Genomic DNA, 19,318 nt, shown 5'->3' with positions numbered 1-19,318 from the left:
TTTTATTCAGTTTTTTATTCATCGCAAATAGCATATTTACATTTACTTAAAATCGATACATCGCTATCCTCGTTTATTTATCAATGACATGAAAACAGTAAATAAACTCATCATAGATACCAGGATTAAAGTTTTTTATTTACGCCAGATGCACGATTCGTCTACAAAAGACTCATCAGTGACACTCGAATCAAATAGTCTGCAAGAAATGAAAAAAAAATAAGTAAAAAAATAATAAATAGAAATAAAAGTAAAATAACAAAAACAACACCTAAACAATAACACACACATAAACAAAATCTCAAGCAGATATTTTTGTCTCTTCAATTCATGAATTAGTTTTGGATCTTTTTACTATTTGAGGCTCAAGTTTCTAAAAAGACACATATTGATTTTCGAAATTTGTATCTGGAGCAGTGCAATTGGTACCATTAATGTAACTGCTGTTTTTGTTGTTGTTGTTGTTATTGTTGTTGTTATATGAACACAACAATGACAAAAAAAAAAAAAACCTTACGGACGCAGTCTTTTTCGCAGTCCTGTAGTTCCTGTCCTACAATATTAGAAAAACCCGAATACAGTAAAAAAAAAAAAAGAAAGGAAAACAACACGTTTAATAATTTCAGGCGTCCGACGCTTTTCTGGATTTACCTTCATCAGGAACGCTCAAAGCCAAACATTTGATATCCAAGTGATTTATTAATACCGAAACAGTTGAAGAGCTATATGACAAAAATACCTAAAAAAATAGCCAAATTCATCGAAGGTCATCTTTTCATGTTCAAAGTTAAGATTAACATCATTGATGACCTTGAAATAAAATTTTTGTTTTTACAGCTGATTAAGTTAGGATGAAATCACAATTGAACTATACAACATAAAAGTTTAAAGAGGATTACTGGTATAAATGGTTGAATGTCAACTTTATTTAATATATATTATATTTATTTATGAAAATTGGAATTAACTATTTGTGGATTCTTTAAAATTCTACAATATAACTTTTGGACTAGTTTAAATCTCGGTGTATTTCTGAAATTTATTCTTACATACTTTTGTTTTTTTAACCCTGTATACTAACATTGCCTATGTAAAATTTTAAAATCGTTTGTATGCACATTGAACGACAAATTTATGTGACGTATAAAATTTTCTGACGTTAGACACTCAAATTAATGAATGTGTTCGTAGATAGTAGATGTGTTTGTGTTCTGTTTAATTGTTCCTTTTAAAATTGTTTTACGATGATGACTGATGTACCCATATTTTGACTATTTTATTTATTGTGTCTGTTTGTTTAAGGCATCAATGTAAATATATCAAAATTTGATGAGATTGTCATTAAAGTGAGAGGGTTAGCGCTATAGAACCAGGTTTAATCCACCATTTTCTACATTTGAAAATGCCTGTACCAAGTCAGGAATATGACAGTTCTTGTCCATTCGTTTTTGATACGTCATTACGGACTGTCCAAATTGATTTTCCTCTAAGTTCAGTATTTTTGTGATTTTACTTTTGAATACTCCAAAAAACTACGTATTTACCTGTATAATCCTTATTTTTACACCATGTCATACAAATCTGTCTTGTGTAACCTTTAATATAAAAGTGCAATGACTAAGGCTAGTGAATCAAGTAACTATGACTTAATTTATGTAACTATGCACAATTATAATGTCAAAAAGTAATGCATAGATCAAATATTTATCAAAGGTACTAGGCTGATAATTGAATACGCCAGACGTCTACATAAGACTCAACAGTGATGCTCAGATCAAAATAGTAAGAAAACCACGTGAGTACAAAGTTGAAGAGCAATGATGACCCAAAATTCCAAAAAGTTATGCAAAAATACGGCTAAGGTTATCTGTGCTTGGGATAAGATAATCCCAAATTGTCTCTGAAATAGAGACAACCGTACTTGTCACTAACCAGATACATGAAAATCATTAAAGTTATTATTGACTTTGGTAGAAACTGATTGGATTAGTAAATACACATGTTACCTGAAGCCGTCTTGTGTATTAATTTTTTCCTTTCATGGTCTTTATAATTGTCCTTGTTTTAAAGTTGTGACAATCTGATTTTTTGGTCCCACACTTTAAAATAAAAATGTTAATCTAAAGGCATATTCTCTGCGTATAAAAAAATATCAACTAATTTCTAAACATATTTACTTACGATTGCAATAACTATTGCATTTTCCAAATGCACGTCCTGCAAAGGCAATATAAAACAATATAATGAGATTTTTAAGCTTGTAATATCTGATTGAATATATAAATATTTTTTTGTAAACATAAAATGCATATTTCATTAGTGACAAAAATACTTATGTGATATACTTTTAAAACTTTATTCCTAAATATAATTGTTGTTCAATCAACAGAATCTTATTCCATAACGTACGGGTTAATCTGTAAATAGTTGAAATCTGTATATCAAATGACTCAAAATGTCATTTTTTTTCTGTAGTTGGTCAATAGTAAGTCATTAGTCAAAGAAAAAAATAAACACCATGACAAAAAAACGAAAACATTCGAAAAGACACACAAAGGTTAATGAGTATATAAAGTCAACAGTAGAAAGTCATCGGGACACTACTTCATTGGAAACCAAAGTCCAGGCAACACATACCCACTAAAATCATTATTTTTTTTGATACTCCCAGAATAAGCAGATTTTTATCCACAAGTAGGCCCCACAATCATCCCTTTTTCGCGATTGGAATTGTCACCGGCTTTCTGAGGCTTAATTTGAATATTTAAAAAAAAAAAAACACCCTTCAATTGCTATTCAAGACAACATCAGTATACCGTGGTTCAAAATTCACAAATCGATTGAAAGAAAACAAATTCGGATTTCAATGTTTACAGATAAAAAAGAACACTAAATTGCAACAAAAAAACACACCAAAAACATATATAAACGGACTACTGGTAACAACTGATATTTTCCTGAATTGGTACAGGTCATGTACAGAAAAAAATGTGGGTCGACTTTGGTTTTATGGCTAGCCAAACATCCCGCTTATATAGCAATCATGTTTCAAAATATCGCTAACATGACAATACTACGTGACAGGAATACAAACACAACTAGCACGGAAAAACGCATAAATAATTAAGAAAATAATAGTACATTAGAACATGTAAACTACATAATAACAAAGGACATCTTCGATTCATGACAAGACAGACCCAACAAACAATGACGTTTTTGTGACGTATATATAATCTTAAAATTCATACAATAATTTAATAATAGATCCAAATGTTTGGTCATTTGTATAATTGTATATTTCAAAGCATTACAATGATAAAGCATCAATTCATTTATATTTTTTTATGGAGTCTCAACGTGTCCATTGTTTTTCCAATTTCCGTAATTCAACTGACCTGATTGAGATTTGCAATATTCCACACACGTTGAAATACATAGCATTAGCGTAAACATTGTTAATATTCCCTTATCTTCTAAGTAAAACGTAAAATCACAAAAATACTGAACTCCGAAGAAAATTCAGTCGGAAAGTCCCTTATTAAATGGCAAAATCAAATGACAATTCATTGACAACAACTGTCATATTCCTGACTTGGTACTGGCATTTTCAAATAATATATCATGCAGTACATACAGTTCTTTAATTTCAACGATATGAACATCCAATAGCATTTATAATTTCATACATATATTTATACCTTATTTTGCATATTTATCTTGACTTTGTTTCGCGATGCTGAACAAAAAAATTAAACTTATTATGGAAAATACAACGGTTGTGTAATATTCAAATAAAAAAGATACAACCATTAAGGAATAACTTCAATTTCAATAATTTATTCTATACATGTATCATTTTGTTCTACAAAATGGATTTAATATTAGGTTAATGAGATTGAAACGAACACTAAATACGCATAGCTCTTTACAACTTTACATTGAACGATAGTGTGTTTTTTTTGTCTATGCTATTGATTAATGCCTTGTTTGATCAGATTGTAAATATAATCTAATCTAATCTTATCGAATATGTTGGAAAAAAAAGTTTGACTATTTTTGAGTTGCTTAATACAAATATAGTTAGGTAATCATACAATACATATGGATTTCTACAAATAGGTTTGTGTTTTAACATTTATCTATCTAATACAATCCTGCATTTTGTTTTTGCAATGAGGAATTTTCAGTAGAAAAAGTCAACCATAAATGAATAATGAGGAATTATAACTTACATGGATCTATGACTGCTAAGAATTCCCCCAGAGCATAATGAGTATATGAGCAATTCAAAATGATGTACATTTACAAATACAAGTTATCATGAATCGCTCACATCTTTTATTCATTGACGTGATATTTCGCAACGGTAATAATTAAAAAAAGAAATGTGTTAATCACTTACGTGCATAGCCAAAGACTGTATGGGATACTACGACAAGTAACAATGAGAGTCATGGTAGACGCTAGATATATCGGCAGCGATTACTTTGAAGCTGAGACAAAGTTTTAATTAGATTTTTCGTAATAAACTGTGTATATTTTATAATTAATTTTTAAAGCAACATTTTGTTATATTAAGAATGTCAAGCTGTGTTTTGTAAAAAAAAACGTGTCATATGATACTACCTTGACATGGTTGCAACACGCTGAATATTTCTTTTTATTGTCCCATGATCTCGGTTGAAAAAAAAACAAGATCAGTCAATGTTCTACTTTTAGACGTTAGAGAATTACATCTGACATAGAATTTTAAAGAAAATAAAACGAATGACCTCAATCTGTTAAAATATTTGCTGACACGTATCATCTATTTTGATAGAAAATTACTGGAATTATTATAACGAAATAAATATAAATATGATATTGAATTGAAGGGAAATAAGTGAATAGTTCGTTTTTTGAAATGTGTTCGAGATATAAAGTTATACGTATGTGTGTTTTTATTTAGTTAAACATGTTTATTTATTAACTTATTACAATTAGGTATCACAATATTACATGAAATTCAAACTGGGATTCGGAAACAAGTTTGAAAAAAACTTAATGGTATCCGTCTCTGTTTTTGTCGTTTGTCTAGATGTTGATATTTAAACACCCTGAGGTATCCATTTACACCTTGAGACGCTATATATTAAATTGTTTTCTAATGGGGAAAATGCATTTTTTAATGAGCTCTAATTGGATTGAAAACTTATGTTATGTACATTTACAGATAATCTAGACATGAAAATACCCAGAACAAATCCCAGAAAAATGAAAGGTGAACATAAATCTAAAAAGTGAATATTACTGACTTGTATTGTTTGCAACGAAAATTCCATAGGCATATCATTTAAACACACAACAAAATTAAGAAAAAAAAAGGAAAGGATCAATGATCCAATCAAAATTATTTTTTGTGACAAATAACATTGTCATCTAAAACAATTTTTCATTCTTTTTAATGTAGGAACATTGAATTTGATTGAACTCTAAAAACGTTAACAAGATTGAAATTTGTATCTTCGCCAGACCCGCATGTCGTCTACAAAAGACCCATCAGTAACGTACGAATAAAAAAGTTAAAAAGGCAAAGAAAAGAACGAAGTTGAAGAGCATAGGTACAAACATCTTTGCAAAATACAGCCAAGGAAATGTATTCCTGAGGTAGAAAAGCCGTAGTAAAAAATTCAAAGTTGGGTAAACAGTTGTTTATTTATCCATATGATCATATCAATGATAATTCATGTCAACACATTAGTGTTGATAATGTGTTGACTTCTTGTGTTTATTCATATTGTTTACTACAATGACAAAAAATTAAAACACATATTGTAAGTTCATCTTAAGACTACCGTCTGCAAAATAAAATGCACTACTTTATTAACAAAAATGTGTTAATATAGTGCATACATAAGATTGAAAAGGGTAAAACAAACCAAATGAATTTTCAAACGCATAGGTCGACAACAAACGGACTTGTCATTGCTAAGAAACCACTCCTACGTATATTCAATAAACATATATTTGGTAAGAATTAGAAACATGTATATTGATTAAAACGCTATATATCAATCGGTAAACATTAATCGATTTTAAATATCTTAAAATCTGTCGTCTTTGCTAGTGAAATCGTTTGATCATCATGTGTAAAATGTATCAGTTTGATACCATGAATCAAGTAGTAGAATTGTGAAAATCGACAAATTTAGGAATCTCATGTTGTCGTTTTTAATATTGATAAAATAAATGTTTGAGATTATTTGAAAAACAAAACGGAGACATCTGTTTTGACATGTTTAAAGCTAATGTATATTCTGCTTTTGTGGGTCTCATTAGATTGTTTATTTTCTCTGTATCAAACAAGTGTATGCAAAAATAAGGTGAAATTGTTGTTTTATTTTCTTCAATTTTAATATGTTTGATAAATTGAATTTTGATAAACCTTGAATCTGGACAAATATCAAGTAGATATTATAACATAAAGGGTATTTACAGCGACATTTTAAAATCTCTATGTTATACAGTGACACCTTAGCATTGTTCTGCGTCAATGGTGCAAAGAAATAGTGAAAATGTGAATTCTTTTAAAGAAGTTTGCTTCAAATCTTATTATTTTTTTAAAAACATTTAAAAGACAAAATCCTTTGGATAAAATAATTATGCAACATTCAATATCTATTTACGTAGCACTTAAGGGACATACTGTGGAGATCGAAACAATACAAGTAAGCAAAGTAAAATGAGAACACCTTCTAAATCACAAACTTAAATAAAAAGTAGACCACGTCTTAAATGATGAACCATTGGCTGGTAGTTATTTATGTTATCACTAGGTAAATATTGCGATGAAAGGTGATCGTTTATGTGAAGATAATAACACAATGTTGACTGCTTTAACCCTATTTTGGACATTTTTACCTATAATGTATGTTTGTCCTTTACACATCGTTGTCAATATATATAGTGAGAGGTTTAACTATCTAAAAACCCAGGTCTCATCCACCATTTCCAGCATAATCTTATGCCAGTACCAAGTCAGGAAAATGGCAATTGTTATCCATTGATTTGATATGTGTGAGCTTAAGATTTAGCGATTTGATTAAGGACTCTCCGTTTTGACAACTTCCTCTGAGTAAAGTATCTTTTCCGAGAATCATTTCTATAAATATTGGTTAATCCGTTAAACATTAATAGTTATCAAAGGTACCAGGATTATAATTTAGTACGCCAGACGCGCGTTGAAGAGCATTGAGGATCCAAAATTCCAAAAAGTTGTGCAAAATACGGCTAAGGTAATCTATGCCTGGGATAAGAAAATCCTTAGTTTTTCGATCAATTCAAAGTTTTGTAAAGAGGAAATTTATCAAAATTACAATATTAATGATGTTCATGTCAACATCGAAGTGTTGACTACTGGGCTGTTAATACCCTCGCGGACGAAACGTCCACCAGCAGTGGCATCGACCCAGCGGTGAAAATAGTTATAAAGTCAAACAAGTACAACGTTGAAGAGCATTGAGGATCCAAAATTCCAAAAAGTTGTACCAAACACGGCTAAGGTAATCTATGCCTGGGATAAGAAAGTCTTTAGTTTTTCGAAAAAAGTTTTGTAAACAGGAAATTTATAAAAATGACCACATTAATGATATTCCTGTCAACACCAAAGTATTGACTACTGGGCTGGTAATACCCTCGGGGAGGAAATGTCCACCAGCAGTGCATTAAGATATGTTTCCAAGTCTTATTAATTATTAAGTATACAACAAAAACATCTCCTTTTAATTTTTTTGCGATTAAATTAAAAAAAAAGTGAAATTTCATTAAAAGAATTAAAGAAAAAAAACCCAAAGCGAATTAACACATGATTAGGCCACGCAAAATTACTTTCCAATTTTTAGACTCTTTCCTTTGAAATAGGTTAGCGAAAGAGTGATTTTTTTTCAAAATTGTATTTATGCCAAGAAAAAGAGATTGTTTACTTCTATCGACAATATTTCTTAGATATTAAAAAAAATATATGAAAAGAAAACAAAAAGAATATTTCAACAAATTCCACATAGTCATCGAACATCAATGAGAGACATCAATCGACCAAATACCTGTCTGTTAAAATAACACGGATACAGTTATTGAAATTAAGAGTAACAGCAAAGTCCCCCTTTCGTCGTTAATGACAGTACTTGATTTAGAATAAAAAATGTAACAATACGCAAGAGAGCATGGATTTACCCCTGTAGATACATTTTAAGATTATGTGTTTGCACTCTCTTCAGTTTTATTAATGTGATTTAAAATTTCTTTTGGCATGTACATTTTTATATTCACCGACGAATATGCTAATATACTAAGATTTATTCAAAATACTGTTACCATGAAATAGATCTGTACAGTGAATGATATGAATTGAAAAAAAAATATTTTATACATTTTTCCATCAGAGCTCTACAGAATGTGATCTTTATCATTATTTGAATGTTCTGATAATAAATAGTGAAATAGTATTTTCTCAATAAAATCTACGATGTACATATGGATATGTCAACGAAACTGGCCCTTTTTTTGTTCTTTATATTTGATTTTCTAACTTAAAATTTAACATTTATATTTCAGATGATATGTATGACAACATCTGATATTGTATGAAGCCATTATAGAATTAGACTATAACAATTATATGTTTATGTTAACGCCTGATATCAGGTTGATAACTTAATATGATTTCAACAGCTTTGTCATGAATTACTAAGAACACTTATTAAAATGTATCAAACTGTATCTCTAGTTCATACATGTTATATTCGTTTTATAACTTAAGCTACGTATGTCAAATATGTGGTTTACTAAATCAATTTGGCAGTATGATCACTTTCTATCAATCTTTTAGAAATGATTAAACTGTAGGAAAGTTATGTATATGTTTTCTTGAGCACTAATTCACAAAATACGTATACGAAAAAAGGGCAGTCAAAAAAGATATTTCATAAGGCAACCGTACGACTTCAACAATGAGAAAAAAACCATATGTCAATTTCTATCATTATTTCATAACATAACATGTTAATATTATTCCCCAAAAAATTACCATATTCACACTAAGTGTCAATACCATACAGCCATTTTTACGAATACTTCTATAAGGAAGATAACAACCACGACTGACTAAAGAAATTCTATAAATGAAACGAATTGTTTAAAGTTTTAACATCATGGAAATTATGAATGCTCTCAGTGTTTCAATTTAGAATGTATGTATACCAATCCATATACGATTCAGATTATTAGACTTTGTGCGATTCCTGTTTTAATTCCCTCGTGTCTTTGTTTGTTGTGTTGTTTTAACTCAAATAATGTAATTTGAACGTCAGTAAATTACTGTCGCCTCAATGTAACATTGTCAAATCTAAAAAAATAAATGCTGGTGTATGTACCGTACATATTGAAGTTGTTGCTTGGTGGACATAGTGTTTTTGTTGACATGAATATACATGTCTTCTGTAATTCTAGGTCAAAGGGAATACAATGTATTAAAAAAAATTCAACACTTGAAGGTGTGATAAACACTTTTTTATTGGAATTTTTAACAAATTTTAATAAATCTAAAACCTAAGATTTTTACACTGTTATTATAAAGAAACTTCAGTCAACATGTTAAGTAAGATTAGTTACCCTTATACATTATTTACAGTACATTTGAAAGATAAACAAAGGAAATTATTGTTGATACCAGTGAAGTTTATTCAGTGAATATAAATAATTTGATAATACAGATTGTATATATTTTTATTATATTTTAATTTTAACTTCGTATGTATGTAACTCGTTAATGACCGACTTTTACCCCTTGAAAAATAGCTGGTTTGTAGGACAAAACAACAACACCTTCAGTTTTTCTTTTTTTTCACTTTGTTTTGACCTACAATGACAGGTTTGATTTAGTCTAATACTAACAAGAAATCAGAATTTGAAAGTGTAAGAAATCGCGTACTGATTGACGCCTATCTGCGTAAACGTTTCCTGTATCACATTCCTCACGCGCGTATTATTTGAATTTAAAATGTTTAAAACCTTAAATCATAAATCTTGATGTCATCTTACAAAAAGAAGTGTTAACAGTGATCATTGTTTTAAAGTAGTCTTCTTGTTAGGGCCATTCAAGGCTGATCATTCAGATTTTTAACAGTTTTACTGGGCGAACGGTTGTCTTATAATTGCTTACAACAACTTCTTTTGAACTTTTTTGATAGTTGTCACATTAGCAATCATACAACGTCTTTTTTTAAACTGACCTGACCTTATGGGCTAAGTGAGTTTTCTCATCACTTAGCATCAGTCGTCCGTCGTCTACGCCGTCGTTTTGTGATGCTTTATAAAAATCTTCTCCTTAGACATACATATGTAGACAAATTCAACCAAACTTGGTCACAATCATTAATAGGGTAACATTTTAAAGAAATGTATCCGTTGATCCCCTCTGCCAATCAGCATGGCCGACAAAGTTTTAAAATAGAATATATGGATAAAATGCAGTTATTGGCTGACATCTCTGAAACTAAAACATCTAGACCAAATACTACTGGTGTTAAAATCTTCATCAGTTATCTATCTGTTTAGAAATGTTCAGACAAATCCGAAACTCATTGTTGGGTAGCTTCCCCTGAGTAATTTGAAGGAAATTTTGCCTTTTTTTGGTTATTATCTTAAATATAATTATATACACATGGAAAAAAGTATTGCAACACCAAATTGAAATTGAAATTAAAAAAACACTCTTTATTTTTTTGTGATATAATTTGGTAAAATAGAACTAGTTTAATATTATTTAAGTATCACATGAGTTTAATCAATAGATATCGACTCGATAAGTTTTTATCTGCGCATGCAGCTACTGTACCCGTAAACAGCAAAACAGATGTTTTCATTCTCATTGTTTTCAACACTTTAAATAACCAAGTTTTTAAAGTTATGTGATTGACACCTTGTAATGGGTCCTTGACAACTCTTAACTGCAGCAATATGGCAGATTATCAGCATAAGAAAAGCAGGGATGTCGCTGTAACAACTGCACGTATTGTTGGTCATCACCATTCCACTATAAGTCGTTTTGAGAATAAAAATCAGGCAATAAACGCTGTTAAAGACCTTCCAAGATAATGAAGACCCCCTATACCATTTGCTAGGGAAAATCAAGCATAATGAAGGTTGGTCAGAAGGAAACCCATTGCATACAAGATAATCCTAAAAAGAGAGTGGTGGCCATACAGGAGCCTTTTAACAAGAACTGTTCGAGATCGACTCATCGCTACTGGTTATCGTGCGACAAGACCATTTCGGAGACCTTTGCTAACGAACAGACACACAGTTTTCCGTATCAAACGTAGTGCAGAGCTCGCCAAAATTGGAAATCAGCATCGTGGAGGAAGATCCAATGTTCAAATGGAATTCGGTTCATCTTCCTTGGCCCGATCGTAGCCCGGATTTGAACCATATCGAGCATATTTTGGACACTATCGGGCGGAAAGTGCGCGAAAGGACACCCCAGTTCAAACACATCATGAAATAAACAATGCCCTTCATCAGAAATGGTTGCTGCTACCTTAGCAACAAATTAGTCGATTTATGGCAGGAATCAGAAGACGTTAAGATGCGGTTATCTGTTTGAATGGAGGCTGCGCACAAAGTACTAATTCTTTGGCGTATAACGAACAACCATGATGTGAACAGTCATCTGAACAATAATTTTGAAATGTCTGACATTGTAAAGTTCGACTACAGTAAAAGTTGTAAAATGCATTTTTTTGTACAAAAAACACTTCATTTTGTTATTAAAATTGTGGTTATATAAATCATGTTTTTTTCAAACATTTTTTGTTCGTTTCAATGCCAATGTTATCATAAACTATGTTTCAATAATATTATACATATATTTTATTATATTTCATCCAAAAAAAGAGGCTGATTTTTCAAGTTTTAAAAAATCAAGGTGTTGCAATACTTTTTTCCATGTGTATAGAAAGAGAACATTTTTTATAGGAAAACTGTGCTGTGAAGTAAGATCTACAAATAGGTCTACATGAGGAGTAATTACCCTTTATAGTCAATTTCTAGCAAATTTTCTATCTTTTACAAATATCGTCTCCGTTAATCTACTTAGCCAAATGAATTAAACTTTAAATTTTCAAAAGGGTATCTTGATTGACAAATGTATCCCAATTATATTGACCGTTTGAAATTGATATGCTTTTGCAATTCACATATTTGCTTCTATAGTAAACCCTCTTGTTTTATGTTAAGCCAATGCGTCTATATTGGTTAGATGGCAGGGTCATAAAAGAGGGACGAAAGATAAGATACTAGTGTGTTAAAGTTAGACCTTTAGCTGTCATGCTTCATTTATGTCAGGAAATCTGAATTTTCGCCATTTGTCCGCTTAAATTTTTCGTATAGTTAGGTTTGTTCCATCCATCCATATAACTTGTTTGAAAAATATGTTCAAGTGGGGTTCTATGTATATGCAATTGATTAAGAATATTGAACGACATATGCTGAGGAGATAGAAATAGGACCTACGAATGTTTTAAACTAAATAGTTGCAGTGTTGTGGATTTTGTAATTGAGTCGGAATTATAGATGATCGTTTATCGCTTCAAAGCAAAAGCAAAGAAATATAGCTGAAATGACCAATGTCTGATTAGCATTATTTTACCTATAACGAGGTTGTTAATTTCATTGATCAGATAACGGGCAAGTGCACCATCAGTTTTTAGAAATAATTTTCTATATCACTCTAATCCACTAATTTGTTTCTCGCGTGATTAGGGTGATAACACAATGTTGACTGCTGTACCCCAATTATCGACAGTTTTACCTATTGTGTCTGTTTGTTTTATTCACACACCGTTGTCAATATAATGGAATTCTATGTGACTGCCATACAAGTGAGATATTTAGCTAGCTATAAAACAAGGTTAACTCCATCATTCTCTTCATAAGAAAATGCATGTACGAAGTCATGAATATGATAGTTGTTAGCCATTCGTTTGATGTGTTTGAGCATTTGATTTTGCCATTTTCTTAGGGACTTTTCATTTTGAAATTTACTCGGAATTTTTCATTTTACTTTTTTTTTAACTTATTTAAAGCAATTAAAAACCTATCGTAATTTCAAATTCGACTTTAATATCAAGTACCAACCAAAAAATATGGATTTGATTTGACACCATTATCTATTTCTATAGCATTCGAACCAGTATGTTCACGTTAAGAAAACTGTGCAAAGATTATCAACTGAAATACTGTTTAACAAGCAAAAATCAATACAAAATATAATCAAGTTTAGTAAATAAATTCACTTGATATTCAGATTATTAACGTTAGTCGTTAGAATACTGTTGCAGCAAATTCATTACTTTTTAGCAGTTTTGCAGACAATTCAATATAATGTGGATATGTACCGGTCAATAACATATACTGAATAGAGTAAACAAATCTGAAGTGACTGCATGCGGATTAGGTGGATAAAACAAAATATATTTCAGTGAATGAGTCTGAGAATTAACATAAATATAAATAACTTGATTGTTTACTTATTGGTATTTGTTGTTTTAAAAAAGCTGTTCAGATGAAATTACCGGTTCTGATCAAAATTGGTAAACTATTGATCCTTGGGTCTTATTTTGGCTAATTCTATTTACAACTTTGAGAGCTAATTTATTTAGTAGATGGTGGTTCGGATGAAATGTTGGAATTTTATTCAAAATTTAATAGAGTATTGTGTCATTTGTTGTTTCAATAAAACAAACTGAACAAAACCACGTCATGAACTTCTTATATAGAAACCAAATGAGTAATGGTAGATTTTGAAATTGAATTAAAACTGATCTATGAAATTCATATTCAAATTGTAGTCAGCTATTGGTTTAATTATTTCATTGGAAATATCATATGTTGCTTACATTGTCATTTATATCCTGTTAAATGACAAAAAGAAGACATTGTTGTTCAAACTATTGTTATGGAAATTATAACAGTACATTGTGTTAGATAATGCATACGTTAAAATATAAACATACGTGTAAGATGAGACGCATCTCTTTAAATATCAAACAGGACATTTACTTGTGAAAACTTGAAGTCAAACATAATTTTTAGCATGTGTTAATTATAGGTGGCCGTTGAGTAATATCCTACTATTCATTATATATGAAAAGAAATATCATTGTTAAGTACGGTTACCATAGTGATTTATACATGTAAATAAAACACTTGTGAACCAACACTGATATAGGCAAACGAATACGTTCATTTGGTGGGACATTTCTACTTACAACTGGATAGGTATGTATATTTAAAATTTCTGTATTTCTCGAAAACAACAGGCCAAACAGTCTCGCTGAAAATTGTGTTGAATTGACATGATTGATGTTATATTCTATATCACATTGATCAAAATATATCTGAATTTAATTACGTTTTCTAAATTCAAATATCAAGGAGGTATTTATGCTGAAAAACTCGACATTCCTTTAATTGCAATAATTGATCACTGGTTCGCGTAAGTTTGGTAGTATTAGATCAGACATGTCTGATCTGACTTTCTATTTTAATTGAATACATTTTTTATAATAACAAAAATGTTTGATTATGATTTTAAAAACAACCCAAGTCCTTAAGCTTTCATTTTGATACAAGCAATACCCCAATATCTCTACCCTTATCGGCAAAGTTGGAGCGTTTGTATAGATAATAATTTGTTTTCTTTCTGAAAGACTGCGAATTAATTAATTTTTATCTTTAGACATGTTAGATAGGTACTCACCTATTCCTATAAGGAAATTTACAGTTTAACAATATTAAACAAAGCTAGGTTCATTAAGTCTGCATTTGAACAGACACGACAGTTTATATCAGTGAAAAACTTTGGAAATAGTTTATTAATTTTTAACACAATCAATACATTACTTACATCCGTTTTGAAAATAAAAATAACACGTGGTATTTATACGTGTAAACAAAATGTGAAACGAAAAACACTTGATTACCCGTTAAGAGAAAACGTCTTCAAATATTGCAAACTTAGGTAAATGAGCAAAAAATAAATATTCAATGATTGTAGTATCCTTAAAAAATTGCATGACGTATCATTTTTGACAGCTTACATAATTTTACAATGTTTTAAGTATGCAATAGTTATCAAAGGTACCAGGCTTATAATTTAAGACGTCATACGCACTTTTCGTTTACGTAAGACTCATCAGCGACGCTCAGATCAACTTAGTCAGAAAGCTAAACAAGTATAAAGTTTAGGAGCATTGAGGACCCAAACTTCCCAAAAAGTTGTGCCAAATACGGTTAAGGATATATTCCTGGATAAGAACATCCTCAATATTTTGAATAAATAATACTTTTGCAAACAGTAAATTTATGAAAATTACAATATTATTGATATTCATGTCAACACCGAATTGCTACAAAATTTCCCAAATGAATATTTTCATGTCCCGTTGAAAAAAAGAGTGTTTTTTAATACTAATCTTTGTTGTATTAACATAAGTTTGGTTAAATGAACAAAAAATACCTTCATCATAACACTCAATACACTAATCATATCTTTGTTAAAAGATCTACGAATTGGATATTTTTTTTTCAGCTATTATGGGGTATTCTGAGAATATTTCCCCTAAATAGCAACTATAAGCCGAAATCCTTTTGATTAAGCAAAGCTTTTCATGTGTGACTTTTATACACTATGAACAAGGATAATGCAGGTATCTATATATAAGAAAACGTTAGGTGGATACCCTAATATAAAGTTATGCATTCAGTAATTGTGTTCTCCTTTAAAGTTTGAAAGAATTAATATGTATTACAGATTAACAAATTTAAATTGATTTTAAATGTCTAATAATAGGCTTTACAAAAACATAAATGTCATGTCCTGTTGAAATTGAACGCAATGTTATACTGAACCATTGTTTATTAAAAAAACTTGCTTACGTCTTTGAATGTGTGTTTGAAAGCGTGAAACCAGTAACAAACGGATTCATAACTTAAATTCTTTTGTTTACTATATAGTTTTACAAATAAAAATAGTTTCTCTTCTTTTCAGGTTATTTCAACATAAACTGTCTAACCGACTTAAAAAAAATACAACCAATACGTATTTTTTGAATAGACAGAAATCATGTACGATTAGAATAATGCTTAACAAAGTCTAGACTAGATTTTTAAGTTTCGTTCGACGATAGAAGATTAAGCACAGCCATGAAATTAGTTTGATATAAACAAGAAGATGTGGTATGATTGCGAATGTGAAAACTATCAACAAGAGACAGAATTTAACAAATAAAATTCATGTTAAATTAAGTGTTGCCAATTGCAAACATTATCTTGAAAATAATTAATCTGTAGAAATTTAATGGGCATTATTGGTTTTTACTTGGACAATCATATCCTGTGTGCCTACACAATAATATATGTGTTCAATGAGTAGTTCAATAAAGCTAGGATCTCACTGCCGATTAGATCAACTCGATGATTCCGATTGTCCAAATTTCCACGACCAAGCGTAACCAAATTCTTGACGACTTCTATCCGAATACTTTTCGACTGTACACGAACTTAACTCGACCATTCACGACTTCTTGATGACTCCATCACGACTGTAACCCGACCACTAATTTAGTACATACTCGATGTTTCCAACCATTTCACGATCTCTACACGATTTTTACCCGAATAGCTAAACCATATCAAATATCCTCGATCCAAGCCTGATCTCGGCCAGACCAGATCGACTTGATCGTATAGGGGTCGAAGGGATAGTCGGACATTGGTCGGGTATGTACAATTTCAGTATAAAAACATATAATTTTTTGATATCACCCGTTGCAGCGTAGGGGGCATTAGGTGTTACCCTTGTATGTCCTTAAACTTGTACGGTTACGTACGTCCCAACGCTAAGTTTCCGTTCTCTAATTTTATTTTGCCTCAATCAAATTTTATGAAACGTATACACAATGCTTAATACCATAAAACATAGATCAAGTGTGATTAGGGTGGCGTCACTGTTATCGTCCTTGGGTGATGCCTCTTTATAGCGTATATTGCTGGGGCATTATCTGTGTCCCATATATTGACATATTCTCGTGTTTATTTGGTTAGAATCAGTAGTTCACAGAATGTCTGAGAATATTTAGCAAGGTGGGTAGTGCTCAGATAGACAGGTTAATAGCTGTGACGGAGCTTGAAGAGAGTGTAGAAGACGAGGAAAAGGGATAGACAGCAAAGGGTACCGAGAATCTAGATGATGCAGTGACTGACACGGCGACCACTGTGTGGCCAATATAAATAGTAATCATAAAAATACTGAACTCCGAGGAAAATTTAAAACGGAAAGTCCCAAATGAAATGTCAAAAATCAAAAGTATGAGAGATTTGCAGGAGCTCGACAAAGAGGACCCTAATGCGTATAAAAACATCCTGAACGTTAAGTAGGACGCTGATTTGTTATGGGAGCTTTAATCCTTTTTCTTGAAAGAGGCACAACGAAATCTAATTTGTCACTAGATAAGTACTGATGTTAGATAGCAATATACCTAAATTTTACCGTCCCATTTTTTGTTTCCTTACTAATTAAGCCTACTTTTTGTGTCATATATGTGCATATATATGTATTCAGTATTTTCCATAGATCTGATATCTAGTAGTTGAATGGTTCCATATATATTTTTTTGTGTATCCATGGCAAGAACCTGCTTGTTTTTACTAATAATATTGCGAAAAAGGTGGTAAAGATGTCACATGTTTTCCGAAAATTTGGCCAAATTAGAATTTCAATCCTCTAGAGGAGACCTTTTCTGAAACTGTTTACATATATCCATCACTGTGTGACGAATTCAACTATAAATCATTTGTCTTTCGGCTGCATTTTTTTCTTTTATAAAATTGCGTCAAAACCCGTACGAAAAAAGTGTTTGTAATCATTCGACCGTACGATGATATATAGTTGTTAACTTCCGTTTGTCATAAGGTCTACTGTGGAGAGTTGTCTCATTGGCAATTATGCCACATCTTCTTATTTTTATACTACAAAAAAATCTAAACATACGGAAATTACGGACAGTCAAACAAAAATAGCATATTAGACAGGTAAAATATAATATTTCTGTTCTTAAAAACTAATTACTTTGAAGGCTTAATTAGTCATCAACTGTCTAATAATGATTTTTTATGGGCAATTACTTTCATATTTGAAAAATCCTCTGGGGCCAAAATGCGCGATTTATATCCCATTTGGAACACCTGAGATCATTCTAGGTTTTCTAGGTTTTCGTGTTGTTACTATGTTGTGTTTTGCAGACTGCTGTTTGTCTGTCTCCTCCGGGTTAAGATAAATAACAACATTCTGATAATCGTTGTATTTCATACAAGTTTTAATATCTGATTTCCTTTCAACAATGGTATTTAAAAGCTTTGGTGATTTTTTTAACGCTTCAATATTATACGGTGTGTCGACACAGATATATTTATATAGAGCAAAAAAGGGAAATCCTAAAAAATTCAAAGGAATTAATTTTGATTTAAAAATTTGGTTCTTTTTTCGAGATTTTAATCTGTCTGATATACCTGTATGTACAAAATACCATTAGGTGTATATTACATGATCCTTTTGTAATGTATTCTTAAAAAATAACTTTTAAAATGCCACAATTGTGTATTCATATTATATAAATTGTAGGACTGACGTCTTCTGAATTGTGCCGTGGACCCCTTAGTAAAAACATGAAGCTTTCACAGATTTGGTTGGGCATGACGTCGCTGCTTTACATAATTAATGGTATTTATTGTAAGTATTAACCAAATACAATATTAGGGCAATGTCATACATTTGTTTTTTTATTTTTTTGTATGATGCTGAGAAGCTGGTGAAGGGCGATACGGAGCCCTTTTCCTAGTTTTGTACCGAACACCGAAAAGTTTATATTCTTTTGTAAATGACCATATAATGTTTTTATACTGCAACTAGAATTAATACATCTATAGCTATATACATTGTAAATTTAATTTAAAACTAATAATCAACCCTAAACAATGCTAAATGAGCCTCTGATTGTAGAAAAGTGATTCATGATGAAATTGATATTTCGCAAAATATAGCTATGTCACTGTATTAAGAAAATAAACACAACTATTTGCAGTATAAAATAATGTATATGCTATATTCCAGGATCTTCCCCTCTTATTTGTCATCCTTATCACCACCGTCACCGTCGTCGTACTGATGGATTGTCATATTTAATGTTGCTATTCTATTAAGATGTTCAAAAACCTTAAA

The sequence above is a fragment of the Mytilus galloprovincialis genome, chromosome 14 (genome assembly GCF_965363235.1).
Source record: "Mytilus galloprovincialis chromosome 14, xbMytGall1.hap1.1, whole genome shotgun sequence".
NCBI classification, from domain to species: domain Eukaryota; kingdom Metazoa; phylum Mollusca; class Bivalvia; order Mytilida; family Mytilidae; genus Mytilus; species Mytilus galloprovincialis.
Note: the sequence above shows the minus strand (reverse complement) of the source record.